Below are 25700 nucleotides of genomic sequence, written 5' to 3' on the forward strand. Positions count from 1 at the left end.
CATCTTTCGTGCCCAAGGTGGTATCCAGTGTGGCTCTTAATCAGTCCATTCATTTGCTAGCCTTCTTTCCCAATCCACAGAATAAAGGGGAACGGATATTGCATTCCTTAGATGTGCACAGACAACTTAGGTTCTACTTGGACAGGACTAAAACTCAAAGGAAATCTGAACAACTGCTGGTGGCATTTGCTGCAGGGGCAGAGGGGAAGGCTATTTCAAAGCAAACCATTTCTAAATGGATAAGCCATTGCATTAATTTCTGCTATAAGCACCATGGAAAACCTATCCCCCAGGGGATCAGACCTCGCTCCACCAGGGCTGCATCTACCTCTACAGCTGCTACCTGGAGTTCTGTACATATTTTCACCAGGCATTATCATTTGCCAATTTTCTCTAAATCCAGAGCTGGCTTTGCCACTGCAGTCTTGGAGGGCCTTATAGCTGGCCCTGATGCTATCTAAATTCCTCCTCCCAACCATAGCCTTGGGAAACTACCCAAATGTAATGACTGCAACAGTGAAACACGAAGAACATAATACAGTTGTGTACACTTACCATAAATGTAGATGTTCGAGTGTATTCACTGTTGCAGTCCTGGTTACCCTCCCTCCAGCCCCTGAACGTCTTTTGACTATACTTCTACTTTCCTTTACTATGCTTAAAAGCCTTTTTGGTGTATTTGCTTTTTTGTTGGAGGTATATTTTTGTGCTTTTATATTTAATTGCTTCCCATTAGGGGGGCACCTGACATCTGGGGCAAGAAAAACTGATGTAATGGCATCGGCTGCATGTTTTATACCCCTGACGACCTGACGTCATGGAAGAAGGGACAGCAACGGATGCAGGACCCAAGACTTTGTTAATCAGGCCGACTGAGGGCTACCAGCAAGCAAATAACCCAAATGTAATGACGGCAACAGTGAATACACTCTAACATCTACATGTATGGTAAGTGTACACAACTGTACTTTTTCTAACTTGAGGATTGGCTAATCAGCAGTGTGCGTGTGCATGCGTGAGTGTGAGAAGCTTTTATGCAACTCATGTACCATAAGGGCTAAGTATTTGAGCATCTATTGTTTTGGGTAAGGGAAACTTGTACAACTCTGCTTTTATTTAGTAGTATTTCTGAAGTAAAGCCAGCAGTACAGGAATCATACCTCTCAACTGTCCCTGATTTTGACTCAGATTTTAACTCTGTCCCTCTTAATTCCTCCTAAAACTAGTAACTTTTGGGGGAAAGGTGGTGAATTACACTTAATGAATGACGACAATAATTGAGTTATAAACCTCTTTTACTTCAGAAAATGTGTATTAATTTATATGCTCTGATTCTGTCAATGTTTCAAGTTAATAGCACTAATATTTTAAGTGTCCCTGATTGTCCCTGATTTTTTCTTGACTTCTCCCTGATTCTGTTGAAATTTGTCCCCAATTGGTTGAGAGGTCTGACAGGAATACTGCTGTACTTTATTTAGCAGAAGTAAAGCCAGGATGGTGCAACTATGGAGAATACTAATTTCATTAAAGAATAGGTTAAACCTTTTTCCATTGGCCTTGTATTTACCATGTAGACATCTAGTCTGCAGTACCGCATACAATGTGATTTAGTTTTTCTGTACTTATGCATGACCTAACCCTGTTTTTCACACTTAATGCTGAGAGATGCCTCAAATACAAACAGCACCGGAAGATTCCAAGCAAAGAATGCAGAATTGCCTGTGGAGATGGTGAAACCACTGGTATAAGCAGGACATGAAGCAACTGCAGGAAGGCCTGCAATAGTAAAGAAGGTGTGGAGGAAGGTCCTAATCAACTTTATATGGAAGGGCTTCTTTTGATACAACTACTTGTAATCCTGACTTGTTGCCTGACCTCTCTTGACAACAAAATGATTGAAAACATGTTCTTCACTCACTAGACTGTGTGGCTGGACCTTTGACTTGAGTAAATATTTTGCATCCTAGTTGTTTGGGATTTGAGAACTTAATGTGGATAGTGACCTAACTATCAATTAACATGTGTCCACTGTCGCAAGAAGGTCTTTCTGTATTGTGCAGTTTATAAAAACGGTTGTATTTAGGGATGTCACTGTTCCCCTTTACCCCACCCTCATTAGGCCAGTCATAGAATATAATTTCCCCTTTGGCATGCGTCTGTCCAGTCACATGCAGCAACTAGAATGTCCACAGAGATGCTGTACTGAAAATATACAAGGGCTAAACAATATGTCCTACATGGATTGACTCGTATCCTGTGTGTGGTATGCAGGGTATCTTGCATTCCAATACTGATTTACCTACTGCATATTAGCAAGTCAGTCGACATTAGAAATGCTCTGTAGGGATCTAAACCTGTTCTGCAACATCAACAGAACAGCTCGTGGGACAGGAATATCTCAGGATACCATTGCTCTGGAACAGACTCCCCATGTATGCAAAACAAAGGTCATACCCTGTCTGTATCCAAGCACATTTTGAATCTTTGGATGGATAATAGAAATGTTTTACCCCAGGAATGCCCCTTTTACTACTAGTAGACTGAGGCAGCTTTCTAAATGTTTTATCCTATGCATGAGGCCCTTCACATTATCCATGGTATGATCCACGGGTTTACTCAGATCATTGCCACCCCCACCATATTTAGCAAAAATAGTCAGAGATAGTATCCTTGATTGGGTACTTACTAACAGCCACCCCCCAAAAGTACAAGTTAGGTACATTTACCCGATGATCTAAGTGATCACTGCCTTACTGTATTATTAGGCTCAAAGCCAACATTCCCAACCAGCCCACCTACAAAACTATAAGAAACGTCAGGAACGTTAACCTTGACAACTTCCAAAATGAAAAAGCATGTAATTGGAATGTCTTGAAATGACTCCCATTACAAGAAGCAGTTTAGTACTTCAATACCAGATTTCTGGCTGTCCTTAACCACCATGCTCCTACCCGTACCATCCATGTAGATGCCACAGTTGCACCATGGATGTCTAAAGAAACAAAAAACAAAATTAAACTAAGAAACAACGCCTGGGCCAGGTGGCATTTTACCAAAGCCCCTATGGACCAAGTAAGATACTGGCAGCTAAGGAACCAGACAAAACAAATCTGACATTCTAGATAAAAAAAAATCACTACACCCTCCTACAACAAAAATATCAGCTAAAACCTCAAAAGTTCTGGGTTGGTATCAAGTCTTCTCCACCCAGGCCGTTCTATCACTCCCACCCCATCAGCTGCCCTTGATAAATCCCCTGTAGAAATTGCAAACAGTTTCAACTCCTTTACTGAAACTATTCGGTCTCTAGATACCCATCTCACTCCATCGGACATAAACACCAGCTCTGGCACATCTAGCCCTGATCCACACAGCACCCAACCCACTTTTACCTTTCAAACCATACCTACCAACCTGATCCAGACCTTACTCAAAAAGCTAAAACCTACTACACCAGCTGCTGACCACCTCCCAGCTGAATATCTTCAAAAAGCAGTTGATGCCATAGTACTTCCCATTTCTATTCTGATCAACAGATCCATTTCACAACAGATCCATTTCAGAAGGATCCATTCCAGCAATATGGAAAATATCACGTTTTACCTCGCCATAAAGGAGGAAGTTCCACAGAATTATCTAATTTTAGACCTATAGCCATTCTTTCACCACTAGCTAAAATCATGGAAAGATGCATACACACAAATTATGCACTTTCTTATTCAAAACTGAAAGGTCGCCGACTCTCAGCACAGCTTTAGGCCATTCCACAGCACCACCACCACGGCTCATCTATCTTTTCTAATGTCATCAATCTTCATCGTAACAACAACAAACTATCTTCGGCACTCTTCCTAGATCTCTAAAGCTTTCGATATGGTCAACCATCAGCTACTGCTCAATACCCTACAAAACATCGGTTTAGGCCAACACATAACACAATTGTTTCACTCCTACCTAAACGGTAGACAGCAGGCTGTCTTATGGCAGAGCAAGCTGTCATCCCAACTTCCTCTAACCCTAGATGTCCCACAAGGGTCCATACTAGGTCCCCTTTTCTCCATCTTTATCAATGATGTACACGCCATCATCCCAGGAGCCACCTGCATCCAGTATGCAGATGACTCAACGCTAATATGCTCCGCCTCTTCTACTACACAACTTCTAGCCCTCACCCAGACCACTTTCAACACAGTAGAAACATGGCTAGCTAATCACTGCCTGCTTCTAAATCCTAACAAAACCAAGCTACTTTTCTCCCCTAACCATAGAATCTCTCCTCCTTCCTTCAACATCAAACCTAGCAATGACGCCATTATCTCCCCTAATGACCACACAAAGCTTCTAGAAGTAATAATAGACAACAACCTTAAATTAGATAAACATGTCAATCACACTTAAGTCAGTCAACAAAAAACTTGGCTCCCTGTAAAGAGACAAACCTTTCCTCCCCCCCCCCCCCTCACCCCAGCTAGGGTAGCTATTGCAAGATCACACTTCATGTCTACCCTTATGTACGTCTCCCCTGTACTCACCAACCTATCCAAAACCGATCTCAGCAAATTATCAGGATGTTACAGTCATATAGCCAGATTCACTACTGGCATGGCTTTTAGGACCCACATTGCTAGAACCTCAAAGCACTTGGGATGGCTAGAGTATCCTACCCTTCTACAGTTCAACCAGCTTATAGTAGTGCATAAAATACCCCATCAACCTGATAACGCCCCTGCCCTCAAAAATATTCTCACCCCTCATAGTGCCCCTAGGCCATTACGCTCCGCTCATAAACTAATGATACTTACCCAAAAATCCAACAACTCTGCAGGCGATGCTATATTTGCCAACTCAACCGGTAAAACCTGGAATCTACTCCCTACTACTGTTACCAAGGAAACCTCACTTACCCCTATTTAAATGAGAACTCAAAAAATATCTTGCATCTCATTGGCTGTGCTCTTGTTCTAAACCTGACTAACAACTTCACTAATACATGTCATGCTACCCAACCTGCTGTTTAGCTAAGTATCTATGTCTCATAGCATTTGAATGTCTAACCATTGTGAATTATGAGATCTGATTGTATTCTATGTCTTTGCTAATCAGATGTAATGTCTGCACATTGTGTATATTGATATCTGCTTGTTTTCTTTGTCTATATTTTTCTAAACATATCTGCCTGAGTTTGATTACTCAGTGATGTATGTACTGTCTCTTTTTTGGTATGTGGAGCTTTTCTTCCCGGGCCTCCACTGAAAATGGACGTATATCAAGTCTGACTATCCTGGTCAACAAATGTAAAATAAAATAAATAAAAATAAAATAGTTGCCTCATTAGGGGTAATACATACTTATCAAGCATGGAATGGGTAAGGCCAATCTGACACCAAATGGATAAGTTAATTAAAGTTTGAATTGCCTAGATTTACAATGGCCTACTGGAGTAGCTATCCTAACACTTGGCTGTGGTCATTCTCCATGCAGTCGTGTCTTTCACAGAAGACACTAGAGCTGCTGTTTAGACTGTGTCTGGCTGCAGGTTGTTTGGTATGTATTCCATGCCCTGATGTGCAATGTTCATCATTTAGGTAACTACTCCAGTAGTCTTAACTACTTGGTCTTGATCAGTGTCCTCCTACTTGGTCTTGATCAGTGTCCTCCCCATTTATCAGGCCCAACGTCTAGGCCTCAGAATCCTTACCAGTAAGTGCAGAGGACATTTTTTTCCAGTATATATAACCAGTGTTCACCTATGATATCTTTAGAACAGTCTTACCACTGTTTTAATCTGTGTGCATTAGCAAAGGGAAAAGTACCTGTCTTCCCAACTTGATTCATCATTCTTCTGGAGCTATACAAGTATCTCTTTGAGGAACCTGCTTTCTTACTTGTGAATTTAGGTAGCATCTACTACTGCCCTTTGAATTATTGGGGTAATGGGATGTAAGCTTAGTGTTTGCAATGAAAAGGAGCAGGGAAACATGGTAGCCAATTTTACATAGATTATAGTCTAATCTAGGCCCAGAATATGACATTTACGAGTACTGTTTCCATCAAAGATTTACTCCAGAAAATTGTTTGAAGTAAGGAGTGTTCCCTCAGAGCTATCTAAGAGTCTTGAGGTTTTCACAAGTGCACTATGGTGTACACTGGGCTGTCTTTGTGTTTTGACACTGGAAGATGCAGACCATGTTCCAGGTGTTTCTGGTTGGCCCAAGTGTGTATTTTTCACTGGGAATCTTTTGCAGCCCTGGGCCAAATACCCACTCGCCCACAGACCTCTGGCAATGCCCCTTTGGAGGCCACCATCTCTGGACAATGGCTTGCCCAACCATCTAACCAACGTAAAAGAGGTTTCCATAGATGCCTAGGGCTGGATGCATATTGGAGAACCCCTGAATGTGGAAAAAGACTCCCCCAATTTTAGTTCAAGACCATGATGTAAGCCATAGCTGTAAGTCTGGTTTTCCTTTTCTTAAGGCACAAGAAAACCTAGATTGGTCAAATGTATTTCACTGACTTCCAGCTTTTATTTGGGTCAAAGATGTTGGTTGGGTTCTCTTCCTCCATCCCACTTATCCCCCAGACTTTTTATGTTTGATTCAGTCTTGCCCAAAGCTTATTGAAGGCACTTTAGAGTCTCTGAAGCCAGGAACTGGTATTTTAGGGTTTGGATTGTCCTCTGTTATAAAGAGGAAGGATTCCTCCCCTGTTAACATAGAGGAGTCCAAGAAAAGCAATTGAAGAACTGTACTGTGTTCAAAATTGTCTATCTCTTGGATAAGATACAGACACAGAGGACACAATTTCCTTTAGTCATCTACAGAGATCATCTCATTGGAAGAAAAGCCTTTCTAGGTTTGTCTAAGTTCTTCAAATGAAGGATGCTTGGAATTGCTGATACTGGATGTTTCAAGCCTGTCACCATCCCCCATGTCGTGAGATCTTTTAAGAATGCATTTATGACAGCTTCCCAGAAACTAATCTAAAGTGTGGCAGATTTTATAGGGTACAGGACTCCCACAAATACCGAAGAATCCTGTGATGTATCCAGCAGTGGTGTGTATGGATCTAGAAAGGGTCCATACTGGTTCCTACCGCCAATAGAATCCCAAATGAGACAGTGGGGCTTTCTGTAGATTTGGGCAGAAGTTCTACATGGCTGCTGCCCTTGCCTTCATGGCAATCATTTTGTCGAATACATGAATAGTAATTTCTGAATGGTCTTACCTCCCCTATCTCTTAGATGGTTATCTGATGTTAAGCTGAAGGCAAAACTCTGGAAGCTTACACAGATTGCTAATAGTTGCAAAACTCTTAAGTGTGGATATAATGCTATGAGTGCAACATCCGGGGCAGTAGCTATGGAGTCTGAAGCTGCAGCCCTTGCCAGGGGATGGCCAAACACAGCTCCTTAATGTCCCATTGGAGCTACTCTTTTGGACTCCAGGTAGTGAAGTCTATAAAAATGGAGGAAAGAGAGAAAGTCCTGCAGAGTGCAAAACAACTCTTCCTCCTTTCCATTGTACAATAGAAATTTCCCATTTAAATCAGGAAGTCTTGCAAGCAAGGAAGGTATGCTAGCAAAAGGTAAAAAGGGGACAGTAAAAAAAAAAAAAAAAAAGTGGCAGAGATTTTAAGAGAGCTTGTGGGACCCCAAGGGCCTTCTTCCAACAGGGAGCAACTGTGACAGCATGGAATTCTTCCAGTGCCCTTCCCCAGCCAAATTGCCTGCAAACTGTCAAGATACTCTCCGGTTTGAGCAAACATAAAAGCAAGTGGGTTCTGCAGATCATTACAAAAGGCTAAGACTCCAGTTGGAGAAACTGACACTTTGTGCAGTGATTCCTCCTGTCCCAAAAGATAAGAAACCTCTGATGTGTTGTCAGTCTCGCCCTTATTCTCACTGATGGGTCTGATGTGTTTGATCTGGCTTGGCCTTTGCAAAAGCTTGAGGACTTCAGCAATGCTCATGGGCTTCTTTCCCTACTCATAATGCAGTTCCTTCACTTCTCCAGATCTTGTTTGCCACGCTGTGAGGAGGTTCTTCAAGCAACTCTGGGCTAAGTCTTTGAATTTTGCTAGTGTTATTTCTTTATCTAGCTAGTAATTTCCTCCCCTGTTAATTTTCTAAATCCCTGTTAATTTTCTCTTGGTATTCTTTGTAGTATTTCCTTGTTAGTTATCCCCCCTCCATTAGCATCCATTTGTAGAGTAGGATGTCCAACTCTTATCCCACACCTGTTTTTAGATAAAGGGTGTTCTTTTTCTCTCCTTTAGGATCCTTTCTAGTTATTTAGGACTAAATCCTTTCCTTTCCCTTCAGGTTACCACTCATTTTTATTTGAGAGTGGTTAACCAAAAAGTCCATGTAAGTTAGAGTACTTCTCCTTCTTCCATTTAAGTTAGAGGACTTTCCCTTGCCTTTCTGCTCTGTAATTAAAAAAAAAAAAAAAAAAAAAACAAGGCTGGTCTTTTCTTTCCCTTATTTTTGGCTTTTTTTTCCCTCTGGGTATGCTTAAGGCTTCTTCAATATGTCCCAAAAGGAAGACAAGCCGTTAGGTAAGAAATGTGAGAAATGCAGCAAGAAGATGCCCTTCAGTGACTCTCACACATTGTATATCGTTTGGGGCCTCAAAGTACCACTACGGGAAAAAAATTAACAAAAAACATTTTTTTTAACTGTTCCTTAAGTTTGGCTCATTGCAAACCTGCATGTGCCAGACAGAAGTAGTTATTACTAATTTTATTCTGTTTGTAACCCTGAGTGCCCTCCTGGGGCAAGCATCCGATGAGAGTTAATTTTCTTCTAAAGAAAAATCTTCCCCATAATACACTGGGTCCACTGTTTCTGAGAATACAGTGGCCATTGCTGGACTGCCACAAGACAGATCCATTCACTTAGAATGGAAGAACAGAAAAGAGGAGATGATTTTCAGAGGCCGCAGTGAACGTATCATTTACTGTCACGCAATGCCTCTTACAAATGTGTTTCCTACTGATGTGTTACACATTCTGTGAAAAAAAGCTTCCAGATCTACTAAGCTTACTGCTGAGATAACAGACTATTTTTTAGACCTTCAACTTTGATCTGTTTCATTTCCTTCTCATGTTACTCCTCCCATATTCCAACCCTCTGCTAGCAAGAGTATCACATTTCCCACCCTTCTAGGTTCGGCTAATTTGCATAACAATACACATCAAACTGATGTGCTTGCTGTCTGCCTAGTGTGTCAGTTAAGTGTTCCCTCATCTCTCTCCTTACTCCTATCATCTGAATAGCACTGTCAAAGTAAATCATGTTAAAAAATGCTTTTAGCAATCCTTTGTATAAAGCAAAGTATTGCTGAAAACATGCCTGTAACATACACAGATTCCAATTCATCTAAGCTACTGACATCTGCAAATTTATACTCAAATCATAAATCATCCTACTTGCATTACATAGATTTGCAGTCTTCTGCCTTGTTGCTACTTAGAGATATGAGACATCAGTGGCATGCCGAACTACTGCTGCTTTTCTATGCACATATTCACTGGTGGTGTGCTTTTTTGATGCCTCTTAATATATTCCTTCCTTCATGCTATGCATTGCCTACTATCCTTGTTCTGAAGAGTGTGCATATCGTTCTTGCTCAGTCTCAATATTGTTTTCCATGGCATGCTGCCCACAACAAGCTTTTCCTCAAGAAGCTAACTAAACAAGACTACCTCCAACAATGTTTTATACCAGTCATTCTTGAAACAGTTTGTGATTGATCAAACAACACTTTCAGTGCAGTCTGTTGTAAATGTTCATCGTGCATACAGCTGCAGTCATAACAGATGGGTTCTCCTGCCGTCAGGCGGGTCCTCGGTCGGCCGAATTCCAAAGTCTAGGTCCGGCGTCTGTTGTCGTCGCTTCTTCCCTTACGTCAGTGCGACAGGGGTATAAAAGAACCAGCCGACGCCATTTTCTTCAGTCTTTCTTGCCGCGTGGTGCCCGAAGCAGAAGCAGTTCGCAAGTGCCGGTCGGCCAGCTCCTGAGATTACGAAAAATTTGGAAACCGAAGTCTTCTTAAAAGCTAAGTACCCCGTTGGGGAAACTTTTCTTGCCTCAGACCGATGTCAGACCAAGTTAATAATTGTATTTCTTGTGGGAAGCAAATACCGCATAAGGATTTCCATTCCCTCTGTATACCTTGTTTAGGCCCAGACCACGACGTCTCTGTCTGTCACTTTTGTGCTACCTTCAATAAACGCACTATTAAGCGTTGGGCGGAGTTCGACCAGCATTTTTTTGGGAAAGCATTTAACTATACCATTGCGTCGGATACTCCGACTCCGGTTTTGTCTAAAAAAACGCAAAGACAAGGACAGACACTCAAGGTCCGTGGCCTCTACCGACACCACACCAAAGCCGACTACACGTGGTCCGGTTCTCAGTGAGGCGCCTACGCAGCCCCTGATTACCGACGACACATCTTTGGCGGTGTCTCCTGTACCCGAGGTCGCAGGCTCCTCGGCCCACACCCCGACTACAGATACCAAAGCCACTTTTGGCGTTGAAACACAGAATGTGGACGGGTCCACCTCCACTCAAGGTGTCTTCAGACCTTCCTCTTCTTTCTCCATCAAGGCTTTCACCAAGTCTAAAGCATCCATGCACTCTAAAAGACCAGCTACACAGGGCCCATCACCAGGCCCCATGCCTAAGAAACAGATGCTTAAAATGGCTGAGGATTTAATTACTCTAATCAGAGGTTCTCAGCCACCTCCGGACAAAAGGCCCTGAGTGGAGGAAGATTCCCCCTCCTCTGATCAGGGCTCCATTATTTCAGAACACTCTGATGATCAGGAACAGTCTTACTCCCCTTTTGAAGACTCTGATGCAGAGGAGTCTATTCCTTCTGTATCCCCCCTGAGGATTACTCATTTGGGGAAACTTTGCATACCTTAAGGGAACACTTCCACTGGGAAGGCCAGGATTATTCAGATTCCAAGAAAAGGCTCAGGGAATTTCTTTTGTTACCCCAGCACAGGCCTCTGGCTATACCTCCTGTCTTGGACATCCTAGATGTTTACTCGGTGGCCTGCCTTAACCCGGACTCCCTACCTCCAGCTCCAGTTAAGCCTGACGGGTACTACAGGGTTCCTGACTCGCACCAATTTCTTTACAAAAGCCATGCTGCTGACCTAGAAACCATCTCACAGGGGCCTAAGGGAGTTAAGGCTTCCATTGCCAAAAATCCACTACCTTCCGAGAGAGATTCCAGATCCTTAGAAAGGTGGGGGAAAAAAGGTATATACCTCGGCTACCTTAACCATGAGAGCCTTAAACTGTCAGTTTCATATGCTAAAATACCAACAGTTTCTGTTATCTCAATTGAAAAGTAAAATGTCACAACCTGAACAACCAGACTTGAAGGAGTTGCAGGATTTGATGCATAGTGCAGAACAAGTGGGTAAACATACCTTACAATGTGGTTTTGATGCTCTAGAGGCCTCATGTAGAGCTGCTGTTACAGGCTCAGTCATACGTAGGCATGCCTGGCTCAAGGAACAATTCTTGCTTGATCATGTCAAAGCTAAATTACTAGACGTCCCTCTTCAAAAGGATGTACTATTTGGGGCAAATGCTGAGGAAATATTACGGAAAATGGAGGAAAAAGCTAAATCAATGCAAACTGTGAAAGAATTTCTGCAGGTTCAACCCCCACGTTTTAGTAGAAATTGGCCTTCCAAAAACTGGTCCTTTCCTGCCACAGACAGACCCCAAAGAGGCAGATGCAGGCGCCCGAGGGGCAGAGGACAATCACAAGGATCGTACAGAGGCAGACAATGGCAAGCTCCTACACAAAGAGGTGGTGAGGACAACTCACAATCTTTCAGAAAGCAGACCCAATGACTTTCCCCTTTGCAGGCCAACCAGGTCTCAAATGGCAGCCCCCCTTAGGAGGAAAGCTGGCACTATTCTCAAAAAATTGGCATGTTGTCACAAAGGACAAATGGATCCTGGACATTATAAACAGAGGCTACAAATTCCATTTTCATACCCTTCCAAAAATGAGAGGCATGCCAAACCTGCCACACAATCAAAGGGCAGAGGCACAAAAGCAAATTTCAGATCTTATAAACATGAAAGCTATTCAAGAGGTACCTACACACGAACAAAGTCAAGGTTTTTATTCCAGGCTATTTCTGGTGCCAAGGAAGGGAAAAGATTGGAGACCTATTTTGGATCTTTCCATCCTAAACACATTCCTACTCGTACCAAAATTCAAGATGCTCACTCTACAGCAACTTCTTCCCATGCTGGGCAAGGAGTCTTGGCTGGTAACATTGGACCTCAAGGAGGCATACCTGCATGTCCCAATCAGACAAAATTGCAGAAGATACCTCAGATTTCTTGCAGGTTCAACCCATTATCAATTCTCTGCATTGCCCTTTGGCTTATCTACTGCGCCCTTTGGCTTATCTACTGCGCCCAGAGTATTCACGAAATGCCTGGCATCAGTAATTGCCTACTGCAGACTTCAAGGGATACAAATATACCCTTATTTGGACGACTGCCTGATCCAAGCGGACAGCAAGCACATTCTTCTGAAACATCTGGCTTATGTAATAATGTTATTAAACTCTCTGGGATACAGAAATCAAGGCTAATATCCTCTCTGAATATAATTTTCCTGGGTGCCAATTTGGACACAAACACCTAGAAGGCCTACCTCACGCCAGAGAAGCAGGGGCAACTAATTCAATATTTCAGAACACTGGCAAATTGCACCAGGCTGACTGCAAGGAAAATCCTGCAGGCTCTGGGATTCATGGCATCTTGCATCTTACTAATCCCATGTGCAAAGCTGCATATGAGAAAACTACAATGGTACTTAAAAAAACATATGGTCTCAACACAGCCACAGTTTGGAAACAATAATACCACTAATTCCATGTCTGCAAAAGGAATTTCTGTGGTGGGCTCAAGCATGTCAAACAAACACAGGTCTTCCATTCAGCAAGCCTCAAGCAAATCAAGCCATCACAGCAGACGCCTCGGACTACGCCTGGGGGGCGCACATGACAGACCGGTGCATTCAGGGCAAATGGTCCCAAAAAGAAAAGCACCTTCACATCAATCAAAAAGAAATGCTAGCAGTAATAAATGCTATTATAGCTTTCAAGGACCTTCTACAACCAGGTCAACTATTGATAAGAACAGACAACACCACAGTTATGTGGTACATAAACAAGCAGGGAGGAACACATTCTTATCCCCTATGCAGACTGGCCATGTCACTTTGGAACATGGCCATGGACTTACAAATGGAACTACAAGCACAGTACTTGCCAGGCAAGGAAAACACGCTGGCAGACAACCTAAGCAGGAATCTGACAGATCCACACGAATGGAAGTTGCATCCAAAAGTTTTTACAGAAGTAATACAAGAATGGGGAAGGCCAGACATAGATCTCTTTGCCTCCCACAAAAATCATCAATTGACAAAATTCTGCTAGAGGATCTTCCATCCAAAGGCCTGGAGAGTGGACGCTCTCTCTTTCAGTTGGATATTGACAGTTTATGCCTTCCCGCCTCTTCCTCTGCTGCCCAAAGTCCTATTGAAGACCAGAGCAGACAGACCAAAGATGATCCTCATTGCTCCGGACTGGCCAAGGCAACACTGGTACCCACTCCTGAGGAGCCTGACACATTCCCCTCCATGGACCCTGCCTCTAATGCCTCTTCTGACTCAGCACAGCTTCAAAACTCTTCAGTCAGCTAAAAACACTCAATCTAGCCGCATGGAAGATTCCTTAGCATCACAGCAGGCCCTACTCTCCAAGGAGGTACAGGATGTCATTTAGGAGGCCAGAAGGCCATCAACTAGAAAAGCTTACTCCGCAAAATGGAAACGTTTTTGCATCTGGAATGAGAAAAAGGGCCAGAACCCTGGAAAACTGAATTTACCTCAAATACTACAATATTTGGCTGAACTGCTAAGCAGTGGACTTTCGTTCTCCTCCATCAAAATCCATGCCTCAGCCATTTCTGCAGAATACAACACAGATCCTCCTTTATTCTCTCACCCTCTTTTAAGACAGCTCCTCAGAGAGGCTAAGAATTTAAGCCCTCCAAGGAAACAACCAATACCTGCTTGGGATCTCAATTTCATTCTGGAAAAACTGACTTTGCCTCCTTTTGAGCCAGCTGCCTCATCAGATTTGCAATATTTGTCCTGGAAAACAGCTTTCCTTCTGGCTATCACTTCAGCTCGTAGAGTTTCAGAACTACAGGCTCTCATGGCTGTTCAGCCTTTTATCATCTTCCATCAGGACAGAGTTTCCTTACGAACCAACCCGTCCTTTATGCCTAAAGTGGTATCCAGGGTAGCTTTAAATCAGGCCATACATTTACCTACTTTTTATCCCAATCCTCAAAACAAAGGAGAGAGATTACTACATTCCTTGGACATCCACAGGCTACTGCGTTATTATTTGGACAGAACAAAACCTTTCAGAAAATCAGAACAGCTCTTTGTGGCCTATGCGGTAGGAGCTCAAGGAAAACCAATTTCCAAATGGACCATCTCAAAATGGATAGCCCACTGCATACGCTTTTGCTATTCCTTTCATGGCAAAACTGTACCTACAGGCATTAGAACTCATTCCACCAGGGCTACAGCTACCTCTGCAGCCTTCCTCAGAGGAGTTCCTACCAAGGATATTTTGGAAGCAGCCACTTGGTGTTCTGTGCATACCTTCTCCAAACACTACAACCTGCCATTATACTCAAAATCTAGAGCAGGCTTTGCCACTGCAGTCTTGCAGGGCATTTTGGCTCCTCCTAGTTCCACCTAGTGCCTACCACCCCTTTCTTAGCTTTGGGATTCTACCCATCTGTTATGACTGCAGCTGTATGCACGATGAACATAGTACAGTTTTGTACCTACCATAAATGTAGATGTTCGAGTGCTAATACAGCTGCAGTCCAGGTTTCCCTCCCTCTAGGGGTATTCTTTTATGGTGTATTTGCTTGCAACTACTGTTTTTTGATTATATTGCATTGCATTACTACATAATTTTATGTATTGCCTTCCTTCTGGGGGCACCTGACATCTGGGGCAAGAAAAACTGAAGAAAATGGCGTTGGCTGGTTCTTTTATACTGTCGCACTGACGTCAGGGAAGAAGTGACGACAACTGACGCCGGACCTAGACTTTGGAATTCGGCCGACCGAGGACCCGCCTGACGGCAGGAGAACCCATCTGTTATGACTGCAGCTGTATTAGCACTCTAACATCTACATTTATGGTAGGTACAATTTTTTTCCCTCAGGAAAATTTGTATTCCACAGTGCTCATCATCCCTCGCTCACACTTTGCTTACTTCTAGTAAATCAGTCATCGCAGTCCCTCTTCAGATATTCACTGCAAGCATTAAATCAGACAGACCTACAAATGCTCACTGATTAACACTATTCCAAAGAGTGAACCATTGATCTCACAGCCCATCCGACAACACTTAGGATTATACACAAACATCAACTCATAATGTACTGCAAGGATGGGCTATGGCTTCAGAAAAAGAAAAGGGTGCAAAGGGCAGTTTTAGTTTTAAACAGCTGAGCTGTAACATAAATGTATAGGCAAGCCAGCAAATGTACAAACAGCCCATGGCAGCAACACTGCATAAAAACAAAGATTATAAGAGTTTCTCTAAAGTTAGACAGATCATTTTATTTATTTTACATTTGTTTACCGGGCTAGTCTAACTGGATACATGTCCATTTTCAGTAGAGGCCCGGGGAGATGAGCTCCAAGATAGAACAATGAAAAAAACAAACCTAACAGATAGGTAAGATTATAACAACAACAAAAAAAATCATCATTAAAATGCATATTACAGGTTAACACAGTAAAATTTGCAGAGCTAAGTGCAGGTATTATATAGGATACTGGTACACTATGTGGCAGTGGCAGCTGGTGACTTCAAATCAAAGGGGGGCTGCAAGAGACAGCTGAATGGGTGGGGTCAATGGGGTGTGGCCAACTAGAAAGGGGAGGAGCTATGCTCAAAACCACAAAAACTAACTTTAATTAAATACGCTGCCCTGGGTGGCAAACCATTATTATGAGAGTCCAGTCAAGACAAAAATAAGTGTAGAAGAATAAAAATATTTCAATGCATTGGCTGCATGACAGCTTACTTAATATCTAGATGGAAACAAAAGGTTGTGAGGCATGAAAAAATAAATTACTTTTTAAATACATTACTGGAATGCCAGTCAAAATCAAGTACAAGAAAAACCAGAAGCACTCAACTCAAACCACTTCTCCTTGCACTGCAGTTCTAATTATAATTTATATTCAGCTTTATTAAAGTACCAAGTAACATACTGAAAGTAGAAATCTCTGTGATGCCCCCACTTGTAAAAATGTTTCTTATCCAAAAAAGACCTGCTGCCTGACAACTATCTACTTGTTTGCTTCATTTTTTACTTACATGTTTTCCCCATGAAACAAGAAACAAGCTCAAGATACATTGCTTAAAGGATTACTGTACAGGTTATGGACCACACATGATTGGCATTTTGTTTAGTTTACGGGTAAAGTCTGTAGAGATGACTGGAAGTCTCCAACAAGTGTAATGAGCTTTTTAAAATAATGGAATCCTGTCCTTTAATACCCAAGGCTTATACATTATCTAGTCAAGTATTCTCTGCATGGCAACAACAGAAAGGCTTTCAATGTTGGCAATTCTTTAACAGTATGCTTATTAAAGATTACTTGCATCTTACGATCTCAGACAAGCTTACCTTATGGTCATTAAAGCATTGCTACTTAAACACAGAGCAACAGGCACTTTGAGTAATAAGCATAAATCAACAGTACAAAAATATGACAGAAACCAGACCTTTCTGCAAAATCAAGGACAGATGAAAAGCCACTGTAGTACTTGTGTCTACCTTGGATGGGGGGGGGGACACACTGCACATTTACACTGCATAACTACTCCTTGCCTTGCTTGGACACATCCAGAGTCACTACATGGTGGAGTCGGGTGCAACAAGTATGTCACAATTTGAAATGTCTCTGGCTGACTGTGATGGCCCTGACGCATGTGTCATACCTCTCAACCTCAGAGCAAGAAATCTGGACAAAGCCATACACAAGTGCGACATATGCCCAAAAATAAGGACAATTTTTAAATATTGCTCTAATAAACTTAGAAAGATAATAGAATAGGTCTTGCATTAGTATGACTTTTCTGAAGGGTATAAAATCTGAAACTCAAATGTCTGTCATTATTTTCTAACTTCAGTCTTTAGTGATTTGTCACTAATTTGCCAAAAAACACAATTTTATGAAAAATGGACCAAATGTGATGCAAAAATATAAAATAGCCACACAATACAGCTAGGAACCTGTCAAAGAAGGGACACTTTAATATTAGTACTGCTAACTTGAGCAGCTGACAAAATAAAAGAATCTACATGCATTTCAAGTAATGATTATTACAGTTATTTCTTAATTGTAAACCCTCCATGTTTTCTTCCAAAATTGCTATTTTGCGGAGGGACTATTGTGGGGAAGAGCAACATTTTGAGCCAAAATCGGGGACAGTTGAGAGGTTGGCTATGCCTAATTCTATAAAGCAATTTATTTGCATGCACCTCTCAACCTGTTAATGCAGTAAATCTGAACAAGGCCAAATATATTGGGGGAACATATAAACAGTACTAAAAATTGCTCTTGTATAAATTGAGACTGTTGATAGAATAACAGTTCTTACTTTAGCATGCATTTTTCTGAAGGTTATGAAGTCTGAAACTCAGTGTATCATTATTTAGTGACTTAATTTCTAAATGATTTGCCAGAAAACTACAAATTTTATGAAGAGCAAACCAAAAATAAGAAGCAAAAATCTATTCATTCTTTGAAAATCTGGACTGTTGGGAGGTATAGTTCAGCTGGGCCTGTCTGAGTTTGCTGCCCTTCCCCCCTGACAAAATCATGGTTGAATGGAGCCTCTGCAGCCATTCCAATGAACCATTACTTGGCTATTTCACTCCATTTACCATAAACACTAATGTGCATACTGCTTTACTTCTATGATGAGTTGGACTTCATTTGAAAGTTTTATTTTGTATTTTACAGCACAAACACTAAGTCATCTACTAAATAAAGCAATGCAGTCTCACAATGAAAACTTAGCATTAAAACTTCTCTGCCCTTGAAACTCACATCATTGAAACAGCATTGAAACCCACATTCAAAGAAAATGCATTTTGCCAGTGGCAGATAAAGATTAATTTTGGGCTGTTTTCAAATCATAGGCCCCTTGCATATGAAACATACATGTGGTCTTTGATGCACCTTCCTCATTGTACTAAATTATATTCCTTGTACAATATATTACAGTTGTTAGAGGGTGTTTTAAATTTGTTTTGAACATTTTTCCAGTAAGCAATGAAACAAAATGCATGCACCCATAATGACAAAACTGCCCAGTTCACATTTATCATAAAAGTCTACTCAAGACTTCCACAGTCCACCATTATCAGTAAATATGCACAATTCTACAGTCCACCATTATCAGTAAATATGCTCAATTCTACAGTCCATTATCAGTAAATATGCACAATTCTACAGTCCATTATCAGTAAATATGCACTATCTCTGAAGAAGTAAAAGTCATCTAAATAATTCCACATTAAAGAAATCTGTAACTAATGAAGAGGTTGCTGCTAGCAAACACCTTTATATTTCATGGTTTCATCGAAAAATAAAGTGTCTGTTGCCCCTCAGGAATAAATTGCCTATATTACATTAAAAAATGATAAGCTAGTAATATTGCAAGAGGAAATGGATGGCAAACTGATAACGGACTCATAGTATCTTCACCAAGGAGAACATTCTCAGTACGGCAGCATCCACCCCTTGTGGGAGTAGAACCCACCGCCTTCTGCATCAAAGGCAAGTACACAACCTGTTGTGCTATTAACAAGGCAAACCAACTTCACTTAAGCAACACTAAACTTCTGTTCCCCTGCAGCTCTCAGCTCCTTGTAAAATCTACTCAATACTCAACTTCGCAGCACAAGAAAACTGGAAAAAGCCAAAATGTATTGGGGGGGTCAAGAGCCCAAAAAACAGGGACACAAACATTGCTTGTATAATCTTGGAAAGTTGCTAGAACCATACATTTTACTGCCAAGCTCCCTGTGCAAAACAGAGGAACATACCACTACGCCAAATCAGCTGCTTTGTAAAAGAGGAAGACTGAAACTTAAATGGCTATCATTTAGTGAATTCAGTTCTCACCATAGCTGTCAACCTCTTGGTACAAAACACCTGGACAAACCCAGTAATGAGGGAATACAGCCCTCAAACATTCAGTGAATTCAGTTTTTGCCATAGCTGTCAACCTTAGCACAAAACACCTGGACGAAGCCAATAATGGGGGAATACAGTCCCAAAAATAGGGACAAATTTCAAATATTCATCTTATAAACTTAGAAAATTGCTAGAATAAAAGGTGGTGTTACGGTTGTGTTACTATGTATTTTCTGAAGAACATGAAGTCTGAAATTCAAATGCCTGTCAATTTTACTGCTGACAGAATAAAAACAATTTTCAGCAGAGACCCAGGGAGAAATACTGCAGACACATCTTTGTAAAATGACAGGGCACCAGATCAAATCCACACAAACACAGGGAGGAGATGCAGACTCCACACAGAAGGCACCCCAGCCAAGAATCAAACCAGAAAACCTATAGCTGTGAGGCAACAATACTACCACTGCACCATCAAATATGCAAGGACTTAAACATTCAGAAACCTGAAGTCTGAAATTCAAATGCCTGTCAATTTTATTTAACATTTGTTAATCAGGACAGTCTGACTTGGAACAAAAAAAATTTCAGCAGAGGCCCGGGAAGAAATAATGTAGACATGTCTTTGTAACATGGGAGGACACATAAGCAAACCCACACAAACACAGGGAGAAGATAAAGACCCCACAAAGAAGGCACCCCAGCCAAGAAGCAAACCTGAGAACCTGCAGCTGTGAGGCAACAATGCTACAACTGCACCATCAAATATCAAGCATTGCAACATTTACAAACCACAGATATTATGAGGAACAGATCAGATCAAATATGAGGCAAAAATCTGCAGTTTTTTTTTTTCACAAATGGTGGTGGGTAGGGAATTCAGGTCTTTAACACCTGCATACAAGGTACAGGGTTCAAGCCTGAGGTATTCCCTACCACACACACACACACACACACACACACCCACACCTGTAGTAGCAAACCACAAAAACTAAATATACTGCTCTGGGTGCCAAACAGTCGTCATGAGAGTCCAATCAAGACAAAATGAAGTGTAGAAGAATAAAAATATTTCATTGCATTGGCTGCATGACAGCTTAATATCTAGACGGAAACAAAAAAGGTTGTGGGGCATGAAAAAATAAATTACTTTTTTTTAAATACATTAATGGAATGCCAGTCAAAATCAAGTATAAGAAAAACGAGCAGCACTCAACTCAAACCACTTCTTGCACTGCAGTTCTAATTATAATGTATATTCAGCTTTATTAAAGTAACAAGTAACATGCTGAAAGTAGAAATCTCTGATGCCCCCACTTGTAAAAATGTTCCTTATCCAAAAAAAGACCTGCTGCCTGACATCTGCTTGTTTCATGGGGAAAACATGATCAAAGTAAAAAATGAAAAGCAAACAAGAAATAAGCTCAAGATACATTGCTTAAAAGGATTACTGTACAGGTTATGGACCACGCGATTGGCATTCGGTTTACGGGTAAAGCTTGCAGAGATGACTGGAAGTCTCCAAGTGTAATGAGACTCTTAAAATAATGTAATTCTGTCCTTTATTACAAATACTGGCATATGCATTTCAATACCCAAGGCTTATACATTATCTAGTTAAGTATTCTCTACATGGCAACAGAAAGGCTTTCACTGTTGGCAATTCTTTAACAGTATGCTTATTAAAGCTTACTTGCATCTTGCAATCTCAGCCAAGCTTACCTCATGGTCAATAAAGTATTGCTACTTAAACACAGAGCAACAGGCACTTTGAGTAATAAGCATAAATCAACAGTACAAAAAATGACAGAAACCAGACCATTCTGTAAAAATCAAGGACAGATGAAAAGCCACTCTGGTACTTGTGTCTACCTTGGATGGGTGGGATTCTCTGAACATTTACACTGCATAACTACTATTTGCCTTGCTTCGACACATCCAGAGTCACTACATGGGGGAGTGGGGTGTAACAAGCATGTCACAGTTTGAAATGTCTCTGGCTGACTTGTGATGGCCCTGACACATTTGTCATACCTCTCAACCTCAGAGCAAGAAATCTGGACAAAGCCATACAAAGAAATGGGACAAAGGCACAAAAATAAGGACAATTTTTAAAATATTGCTCTTATAAACTTAGAAAGCTAATAAGGTCTTGCATTAGTATGAATTTTCTGAATGGTATGAAATCTGAAACTCAAATGTCTGTCATTATTTTCTAACTTCAGTCTTTAATTATTTGTCACTAATTTGCCAAAAAAACACAATTTTATGAAAAATGGACCAAAAATGTGATGTAAAAATATAAAATAGCAACACAATACAGCTGGGAACATGTCAAAGAAGGGACACTTTAATATTAGTACTGCTAACTTGAGCAGCTGACAAAATAAAATAATCTACATGCATTTCTGAAATAAGTAATCTGATTATTGCAGTTATTTCTTAATTATAAACCCTCCATGTTTTCTTCCAAAATTGCTATTTTGCGGAGGGATCATTAGGGGAAGAGCAACATTTTGAGTCAAAATCAGAGACAGTTCGGAGGTTTGGCTATGCCTAATTCTATAAAGCAATTTATTTGCATGTACCTCTAAACCTGTTAATACAATAAATCTGGACAAGGCCAAATATATTGGGGGGAACATATAAACAGTACTAAAAATTGTTCTTCTATAAACTGGGGACAGTTGATAGAACATGTCTTACTTTAGCATGCATTTTTCTGAAGGTTATGAAGTCTGAAACTAGGTGTGTCATTATTTAGTGACTTAATTCCTAAATGATTTGCCAGAAAACCACAAATTTTTATGAGGAACAAACCAAAAATAAGAAGCAAAAAATCTATTCATTCTTTGAAAATCTGGACAGTTGGGAGGTATAGTTCAGCTGGGGCTGTCTGTTTGCCGCCCTTCCCCCTCACAAAACCATGGTCGAATGGAGCCTCCCTGCAGCCATTCCAATGATCCATTACTTTGCTATTTCACTCCATTTACCATAAACACTAATGTGCATACTGATTTACTTCTATGATGATTTGAACTTCATTTGAAAGTTTTATTTTGCATTTTACAGCACAAACACTAAGACATCTGCTAAACAAACTTGGCATTAAACCTTCTCTGCCCTTGAAACTCACATTCATTGAAACAACATTAAAACCCACATTCAAAGAAAATACATTTTACCCGTGGCAGATAAAAATTAATTCTGGGCTATTTTCAAATTGTAGGCCCCTTGCATATGAAACATACATGTGCTCTTTGATGCACCTTCCTATTGCTTTGAACATTTTTCCAGTAAACAATGAAACAAAACTGTCCAATTCAGAACATTTCCATCATAAAAGTCTACTCAAACTTCTACAGTCCACTATTATCAGTAAATATGCACAATTCTACAGTCCACCATTATCAGTAAATATGCACAATCTCTGAAGTAGTAAAAAAGTCATCTAAATAATTCCACGTTAAATAAATCTGTAATGAAGAGGTTGGTGCTAGCAATCACCTTTATATTTCATGGTTTCATCGAAAAATAAAGTGTCTGATGCCCCTGTGGAATAAATTGCCTAAATTACATTAAAAATAAGCTAGTAATATTGCAATATGAAATGGATGGCAAACTGATAACAGGGTCATAGTGTCTTAATTTTCAGTACGGCAGCATTCACCCCTTATGGGAGTAGAACCAACAACCTTCCGCATCAAAAGCAAGTACACAACCTTTTGTGCTATTAGCAATGTGAGCTGACTTAGCATCATCAGCACTAAACTTCTCTTCCCCTGCAGCTCTCCGCTTCTTGTAAAATCTACTCAATACTCAACTGCATCTCAACTTCGCAGCACAAGAAGTCTGGAAAAAGCCAAATTTATTGGGGTGGGTCAAAAGGGCAAAAACCAGGGACACATTAAACATTGCTTGTATAATCTTGGAAAGCTGCTAGAATAAAATGCTGTGTTACCACCATACATTTTACTGCCAAGGTCCCTGTGCAAAAGAGTCAGAACATACCACTATGCCAAATCACCTGCTTTGTGAAAGAAAAATGCTGTTACCACCATACATTTTACTGCCAAGGTCCCTGTGCAAAACAGTCAACAGCAACATACCACTACGCCAAATCAGCTGCTTTGTGAAAGAGAGGAAGACTGAAACTTAAATGGCTATCATTTTAATGAATTCTGTTCTCACCATAGCTGTCAACCTCTTAGCACAAAACACCTGGACAAATCCAGTAATGAGGGAATACGGCCCTCAAACATATTCAGTGAGTTCAGTTCTTGCCATAGCTGTCAACCTTAGCACAAAAAACCTGGACAAAGCCACTAACAGGGTATTACAGTCCCAAAAATAAGGACAAATTTCAAATAGCCATCTTATAAACTTACAAAATTGCTATAATAAAAGGTTGCGTTACTATATATTTATTGCTAGAATAAAACGTTGTTTTACTATATTTTCTGAAGAATATGAAGTCTGAAATTCAAATGCCCGTCAATTTTACTTCTGATGGAACAAAAACAATTTTCAGCAGAGGCCCAGGGAGAAATACTGTAGACACATGTCTTTGTAAAATGGCGGGACACCACAGCAAATCCACATGCAGACTCCACACAGAAGGCACCCCAGCCAAGAATCAAACCAGAAAACCTATAACTGTGAGGCAACAATACTGCCACTGCACCATTAAATATGTAAGGAACTAAACATTCAGAAACCTGAAGTCTGAAATTCAAATGCCTGTCAATTTTATTTAACATTTGTTAATCAGGACAGTCTGACTTGGAACAAAAAAAAACAATTCTCAGCAGAGGCCCAGGAAGAAATAATGCAGACATGTCTTTGTAACATGGGAGGACACAAAAGCAAACCCACACAAACACAGGGAGAAGATGGACCCCCCCCCACACACACAAAGAAGGCACCCCAGCCAAGAAGCAAACCTGAGAACCTGCAGCTGTGAGGCAACAATGCTACCACTGCGCCATCAAATATCAAGTATTGCAACATTTATAAACCACAGATATTATGAGGAACAGTTCAGATCAAATATGAGGCAAAAATCTGCAATTTCTTTACAAATGGTGGTGGCTAGGGAATTCAGGTCTTTAACACCTGCATACAAGGTACAGGGTTCAAGCCTGCGGTATTCCCTACCACACCACCATGAGCCTAACCCACCAGTATATTGCACCAGGGGCATTTACACATACACACACACACACACACACTCTCTCCCTGTACACTTACCTGGTCCTGTAGTAAATCCCTGTCCACTAATTCCATAAATCCAGGTCCCTGTCCACAAAACGGTCAAAACCCCTGACGAGTGCAGCTGAAAACCCGCGCAAATCTGACTTTGCCCATTGCGAGATCTTCCCCTGCAGCAAGCTCCAATCCAGACCCGAGATCCTTCTGACTGCCGACCTTGCAGTCCGACCCCGACACGTTTCCCCAGCGAGTTCCCAGGCAGTCTATGCAGTTTAAAACTGCATAGACTTGTGGGAGCGCTCCTGTTCACGTGTCTCAATCTGGACTGCTGCTGAGACAATCTGCGCATGCTCCAGACTGTCTCAGCAGCAGTCTGGACTAGTGCGCATGCGCGAGGTCCGCGAAATTTTAAAATATTTTTTTCTTATTTTTTTCTTTTTATTTTGTTAATTTGAAGTTGAGGGGGCTGCAGTCCGGCAGGCCAATAGCACGAGCCGTCCCTGCTATGTGGTGTTAATGAGGTAGATAGATCAAAAGGAAGGAATCACAGTTTGAGTAGAAAGGGTAGGTAGCTCAAAGCATGAAAGGACACATACCTAGTCAGGGTTAGTACAGGGGCATAACCAGTCTGTTCTGAGGAACACTTTCAATTTATTTTTGAAGAGTGATAGTGAGGGAAGTGAGGAAAGTTCATTAGGGAGGAGATTCCAGGCTTTTCCAACAGTATTAGAGAAGAGGGAGTCGCCAGCCTTGTTGTTTGGTTTAGAAGCAAGTACTAGTAGTTTGTGAGAAGATCTTAATGATTTCAGATTTTTGTAGGGGGTGATGAGTGTTGATAGAATAAGAGTTTTGGAAGGTTTGTAAAGAGTGTTGTGAGCTATAGCTAGTTGGTGGAATTCAATCTGGTTTTGTAGCTCTAGCCATCCCAGCTGCTTTATATTACTGCAATGGTGGGTTCTAAATGGGTTGCCTGTTGCAAATCTGGCAATGTTATTGTAGGACATTTCCAATTTGCTAAGGTTATTTTTAGATATCTTGGTAAAGATGGGTGATGCATAAAGAAATGTAGAGATTAGATGAGTGTGAGCTATAGTGGATTTAGCTGTAAGTAAAAGATAGGTTTTAATCCTATAGAGAGAGACAGTTTTTTTGACAGTTTTTATAGTATTTATGCAGATA

General features: G+C 41.0%; 1 protein-coding gene across 2 annotated transcripts in view; it reads left to right on the forward strand.

The window, feature by feature from the left end:
* Positions 1–25700, forward strand: part of BOLA3 (bolA family member 3) — a 448482-nt gene that overhangs the window by 259593 nt on the left and 163189 nt on the right. The window lies entirely within an intron of this gene.

Source organism: Protopterus annectens, chromosome 8.part1, assembly GCF_019279795.1.
Source record: "Protopterus annectens isolate FY-2018-M chromosome 8.part1, PAN1.0, whole genome shotgun sequence".
Classification (NCBI taxonomy): domain Eukaryota; kingdom Metazoa; phylum Chordata; order Ceratodontiformes; family Protopteridae; genus Protopterus; species Protopterus annectens.